This window comes from Sceloporus undulatus, chromosome 9, assembly GCF_019175285.1.
Source record: "Sceloporus undulatus isolate JIND9_A2432 ecotype Alabama chromosome 9, SceUnd_v1.1, whole genome shotgun sequence".
Lineage (NCBI taxonomy): Eukaryota > Metazoa > Chordata > Lepidosauria > Squamata > Phrynosomatidae > Sceloporus > Sceloporus undulatus.
In genome coordinates this window covers 18805500-18812306 of record NC_056530.1, presented here as the reverse complement: position 1 = coordinate 18812306, position 6807 = coordinate 18805500, and positions in this window count along the sequence as shown.

The following is a 6807-nucleotide window of genomic DNA, read 5'->3' as shown; positions in this document are numbered from 1 at the left end:
GGGCACTCGGTCTGCAAAATGTTCACCATCATTGCCCTAACATATCCATGGGACCTTATCACATGGAGCCCTTACCGTGGGCAAAACGTTCCTGAAGTGCATCTGAAGGGTGAAGGTGTGATAGTCTGTCACATTTCTAAAATGTCATTGAGGCATCCTGCGTCTCTCCCGTTGTCAAAGCGTTTGTGGAGAAACCATTTTTTGAATAATGGAAGATCCTATTATTCAAAAAATGGCTTCTCCATGAACACTTCATAGCATCATCTTGATTAAACTGTATAAACTGATATAAACTGTATATTCCCTATAGGACAAGATATAAATATTTACATACAAATGTACACACATTATTTATTTGTTTGTTTGTTTATTTAAGGGATTTCCATATTGCCCCCCCAGCCCACAGAGGCCTCCAAGCTGATAGACAAGTAAAAGTAGGTTTTTAGAAAATTAAAAAGAGATTATATGTAAAACTTTTTAAAATAATCCTAATAAATACGATTAAAACAGGGCAACTTCAAACATTACAGACCATGTGGATCAACACAATTTTAGCTGCCTGCTGGAAGCTGGAAATAGATGGAGCTAACCTACAACCAACAAATATACCAGTTCTTGCAAAAAGGTGATATGAGTGGGGTCTGGGAGAGGCCCAGTGTTTGCAAAGGTTGTCTGGGCAGCATTGGCCATGGGCAGCAGGATCCCCGGTACAGCATTTTATGAACCCTGGGATCACAAAAAAGAATGCATGCATGAGTCTCATCTCTATATAAGGGGCCCTGAATTCCACTTTTCAAAAGCTGCAGCATTTAAAGAAGTTTGCAGCCTATCAAGAAAAGTCACAGGGTGCAACAGAACAAGAGGAAGAACCTCCTTGGCTCATGCAAGAGGGTGGGGTCAGGCTTTTGCTCAATTGCACCATTGCCAAAGGCCAAAATTAGCAAAGGGTTCTGTGATCGGCCTGTTTTGAAATGCTGCTGTGACATTTGACGGGTAAGGCTCCTGAAATCTCTGCCTGAGACAATCCCAAATCCTTCCTAGGAATAAGAAAGAATGAAAGGTTAAAAAGTGCGAGCATTTGATATTGGCAAGTACTCTCTATCAGGTACTTTCTTAACTCGGTAGCCTCTCCTGGCCCAGTCCCCTTTCAGATCTGATAGAAATGTCATTCATCCATGCTCTGATCACCAGCAAGATGGACCTCCTTCTCTGCATGTAGCTAATGCCTGGCAAGGTAGCTGTGGAGTGGGGAGCTAAGATCATGGCAATACTGTCAAACTGGAACTAAATAGTAGTTGTGAATATGGAACGGATACTTATATTTACTCACCCGTAACTGTTTTTAGTATTGACAATCACTACTTAGTCATAATTGTGTCATTATAATCATACCCACCACCACCCCAATCTACTTTTACTGGGCATCAGCTGCATAGGGTGAAAGAAGTCTATCCTGCCGGCAAATAGAGGTAATGGATTAATGATGTTTCCTCCAGTTGGTAGTTGGAGTGGTGTCTATCTGGATTATTTCTGCGGTGTGGATGCAGCCTTAGTCTGCATTAACAAAAGCATGGTTTCCAAGTCAAGGGCTTGCTACACTGGCTTTTAGGTAGCACTGCTTGATTCGAATGGGGAAATGTTGTCCAGACTAAGTGAAGAAACAAATGCCCAAATTTTGAGGGGGGGAGGAATGCATTTAGTAACTTCACAGATTTCAACGTGGGCAGAAAAGACAAAGGCTCATCCAATATGCAACAAGGATGGAAAGAAAATGCATTTGAGTTTCCAAGGAATTCCACAAGACTGAGATGGAGTGATTTTTGCATACCGAATCAGAATTTTATTGTCACTATGAATCAGCATAGAATTCAAATTAACTCATGCAGAAATCTGTACATAATGGAAGTTTTGAATAATGTCAGGCTGGACAACCTGCACATTATAGTGGATGGCTGAAATTATTATGAAATCATTGCCTTGACATATACTTGTACTGTCTACCAGCGATCGTTCCTGATGTTGCTAATTTGCTGCCTCTGTTTAAGTAATATTGACTAGACTTAATAAATCCCCCATTTATTGGCCTTTGGAGATGCCTTCTTGAATTACGTTTATAGATTGTTCAAGTTAGCATCATCCTAATTCAGCTTTCTCCTAAATGTCTCTAGAAATCAAATCTCTTACCTAAGAGAAGGGATATGTTTAGTGATTTCACATGGTTTATATTAGCCGTCCCAAACCTGGTGATATTTCCAGATGTTTTGCACTGCAGTCCCCTTCAGTCCCAGACAGCTTGTAAAGTGAGTGCATGATGGGAATTGTAGTCCAAAAACATCCAGAGGGGGCCAGATTGGAAGGAGCCCATCTATATCATACCTCTCTACTCCAACAGAAAGCTTGATACAGCATATATCAGCAGGCGGGCAACTTGTGACCCTCCGGATGTTGCTGGAGTGCAAATCCCATTATTTGTCCCATTGGCCATAGCATATTGAACCCTAACAACATTTGGAGGGCCAGAATTGGCTTACAGCACACACACACTATAAAGTCTCTCTCTCTCTCTCATATATTATATATTGGTGTGTACTGTATTATTATTATTATTATTATTATTATTATTATTATTATTATTATTTACTATATTATAAAATATGTAGGCTGAGATCCTGCACAAATAGCTACAGTGCGCAAGTTTACAATGAAGGAGCAACATCACCTACATGACATGCAAACATGTTAGTGAATTGTGGTGATGCACTGTGCTCTTATTGACATACAGTGGACCCTTGTTATATGCTGGGGTTTGGTTTCAAGATCCCCCGTGGATAACAAAATCCATGGATGCTCAAGTCCCATTAAATATAATGACATAGCAAAATGGTGTCCCTTATAAAAAAATGAAAAATCAAGGTTTGATATTTTGTTTAGCTTTTGCATGCCTTTTAAATCACTCTATACTGTTTTAACGTGATGATTTTAATTATAATGGCAATAATGACAATGAACTATGACAACAATATATGTGGCCTACAAGAAGACAATTGAACCAGAAGTGAGTCTGCTAAAAAGAAGGGGCTTTTGGGGGCCCGAAACAGCCCTGAGGGGGCAAAAAATGTGACCATGCCCCCAGTGGGGCATGCAGGGACATTTGGGGGCAAACAATGGTTTTCATGGGGTGAGGAACCCTAGGGATGCAGGCCTCCAAGGTCCAGTTTAGCCCCCGAACCCCAGACTGGTGCCTCTCCTTTGCTTGATCAAAGACAGCATCTCTGCCTGGCAAGACGTAATCCAGCAGTGATTTCATGCCCATTGGTAAGAGTGATGCAATGAACTGTAGACACTGGAGAAGCCAAAAATAAGGCCTCCGATTTCTTCTTAAGTGTGAATCATTCCCATTGAATTGATATATTTCTGTGTAATCACAATTGAGCCTGAGGGAAGATTATTGCATCACGTTCATCCGGTGCGATTCCTCTTTGCAGCAAGGATGGAACCTTCTGAACCTGCTTTCCTTCCACGTTAACGGAAACCCGAGATTAGGAACTAGTTCCCATGAACATCAGATTGGGTCTTCATTATGTTTAAATGAAATTCTGCAGAAGTTCAGACCTGAAGCAGAGTCATTTCTTTGCACTATGTTCTCAATGTGCATTAATGGTGCCAGTAGGTACACTTATGTGCTCCCAAATTTCCTGAGAATAAATGTTCTGGGGACATAGCTACCCCTACTTTGGGTTTCCTTTGGAGCACTGGAAACTTTGGTTGTCTTTTTAATATATGCTTTAGTTACATATGTTCAATGTGCAAATCACTTTTGTTTAGACTACATCTCCCAGAACACATCACTTAGCATGGCCACAGAGAACCAGAAATTTGGGAAGACCATTCTCTTCTCATCCAGTTAATTCCCTCTACACATGATATCCTCATTTCTCTCACTACCAGCGTAATTATGCACACCCCACCACATAGAAGGCAGCATGATGGCGCTCCTTGGTGCTGCATCCAGATGACACAGCACCAAAGGAGCACCTTTTTGCACCACAGAAAGGCCAGATCAGGGTCACAGCATGTAGTTGCCGTGGCCCTGATCTGGTGATGAAAGGAGCGGTCTGTTCAGCCCCTATGTGTCATACTGTATGTACCAGAGCTGTCCTGTCCAAGCCAAGTCTAAATAGAGTGAATCTAAACAGGAAGAAGCTGGAAAGGGACTTGAAGTTGTCCATCAACATTAGTACCTGGGCATCTGCCTCAGTACCCAGCATACAGGTCAATACAGTCTTCCCCAATCTGGAGCAACCTATTTCTTTTGAAATCAATAATCATTATCTCTAACTCTGCAGCTCATGTTCTGTCCTCCTATTTAGTTATCTGTAAGTGGCTGTTGGGTTACAGATGAGTGAAACCTCTCCTGCTCTGTGTCCTACCATACTTTTTGCAAGCAGTTTTCGTAATACAGTATCATACATTTTGAATGCCCTTATTACAAATATATTCATTCCTGCATGCACCTTTCCTAATGTATGTCTTCGTCTTCCTCCTCTTCCTCCTCCTCTTCTTTTTCTTCTTGGAGAACTCTATTTCAAAAGCCAGAGAAACACACATTTCAAAGAAAAACTAATGCACATCCACGTATTGGGTTAAAAGAGCAAAATGAGGTTAACTTGTTTTACACTGTGAACAAAATGAACTTCTCTCTCTTATCTACTCATCACTACAGACATGAGGAAAATCACACACCCATTACTGCTATTAGCCCCAGGTGAAAAGCTGCTACTGGTGCCAAGGAAAACACCCTTCCCAGGACTAATACTAGCTTGGTGTATTTGTTTGTTCTGGGATAATGGTAGAGAGGAACGGTAAAATCCTCCTTGTTATGTACTGTGATCCTAATTCTGATGACACCTCCTCCCCATATGGCTCTAGACACGCTATATGCAATCACACATTCAAAATTACATTTACTTTGGTTCTACAACTTCTTAGTGGCAATGATCCAGCACAGAAATATATCCTTTTACAATTTGTGCATTGATTAGTCTGTTGAAAGACACTTCATCGCCTCTTCAAAATATTGTTCTTGCTATATGCCTTCAATCCACGTCAATTTATGGTGACCCCCATCACTGGGTTTTTCCACTAATTTATTTGTTTTGTTTTAAAATATTTCTGTATTGCCTCCTGGAGAAGGTGCTTGGTCCACCAAACCTACCCCAATATTTCTATATCGCCTCCTAGGAGACACAGATTGGTGTATAGTGGTTTGAGCATTGCACTACGGTTCTGGAGAGACCAGGTTCAAATCCCCGCTCAGTCATGGAAAACTACTGGGTAACTTTTGGCAAGTCACACTCTCTCAGCCTCAGAGGCAGGCAAAGGCAAACCCCCTCTGAACAAATCTGGCTTAGAAAACCCCATGACAGGTTCACTTAAAGTCACCATAAGTTAGAAACAACTTGAAGGCAGACAACAACAAAGTACTGGGAGACAAAGCTACATGCCAGATGAACATCTTCTAATGCAGGGTGCCAGCCACAATTGATTATGGGAAGATTTGCCATTGCCTTCCTCTGAGGCTGAGAGTGTGTGACTTACTCAAGGTCACCCAGTGGTTCTCCATGTCTGAGTTGGGATTCAAACCCTGTTCAACACTCAGGCTATACACCATGCCGCCTCACTCAAAATATACTTCCATTTTCTCTCTCATGGGGAAGGGAAGCTTTTAGACAAAAGTTAGCTTATATTGAACTATGGGCCAAAACAGACAGGCCAAAATAAAGCTGCTTCGGGTCACTTTGGAGGTATGCTGTTTAAATGGCACACACATCTTAAGAGGCCAGAAGCTGCATCAAAGCTGCTCTCCTGTTCTTAGGCTTGGAGTGAGGCTTCCGGCCTCTTAGGACGCATGGACCATTTAAACAGCACAACTCCAAAGTGACCCGAAGCAGCTTTATTTTGGCCTGTTTGTTTGGTCCCTACGTTGTTGTTGCTGTGTGCCTTCAAGTTGTTTCCACCTTAAGGCGATCCCAGGGTGAACATGAGGTTTTCTTGGCAAGATTTGTTCAGAGGAGGTTTTCCATTGCCTTCTCGTGAGGCTGAGAGACTGTGACTTGCACACGATTACCCATTAGGTTTCATAGCCAAGTGGAGAACTGAACCCTGGTCTCCTGAGTTGCATTCCAACTCTTAAACCACTATGCCATGTATTCTGAGCTAGGGATACAAATGTATGTTTTATTTTCTTTTACATTCAAATATTTGAAACCTCAGATTCTTTCCATCCTGAATATGAAGACATTTACAAATTTTGGTCAACTTGTCAACAAAACAAAGTTGTTTGTTGTGGGTTTTTCAGGCTACGTGGCCATGTTCTAGTAGAATTTATTCCTGACATTTCACCAACATCTATGGCTCTTTATCCGAAGATGCCAGCCACAGATGCTGTGAAACGTCAGGAATAAACTCTTCTAGAACATGGCCACATAGCCCAAAACACCCACAAAAAACTATGGATGCCGGCCATGAAAACCCTTGACTTCACAAAACAAAGTTGCTCCCATTTGCCCCAGCCCACTTCTATAGGTTCTGCTATAAAACTACACATGCACACACATGAATGAACCAGTATGAGAAACAACATTTTGTAATTGCCTGCCATGGAGCCATTTAAGATAAAGAACCCACTGGTGACTAAAACATGGCGACGCAAATTCGGTACCAACAGAATTTTACAGGGATTCAAACTCCAATTTTAAAGAGGTAAGGAATCAAAGCCATCCAATGGACAAATCTAACAGTTTTCTT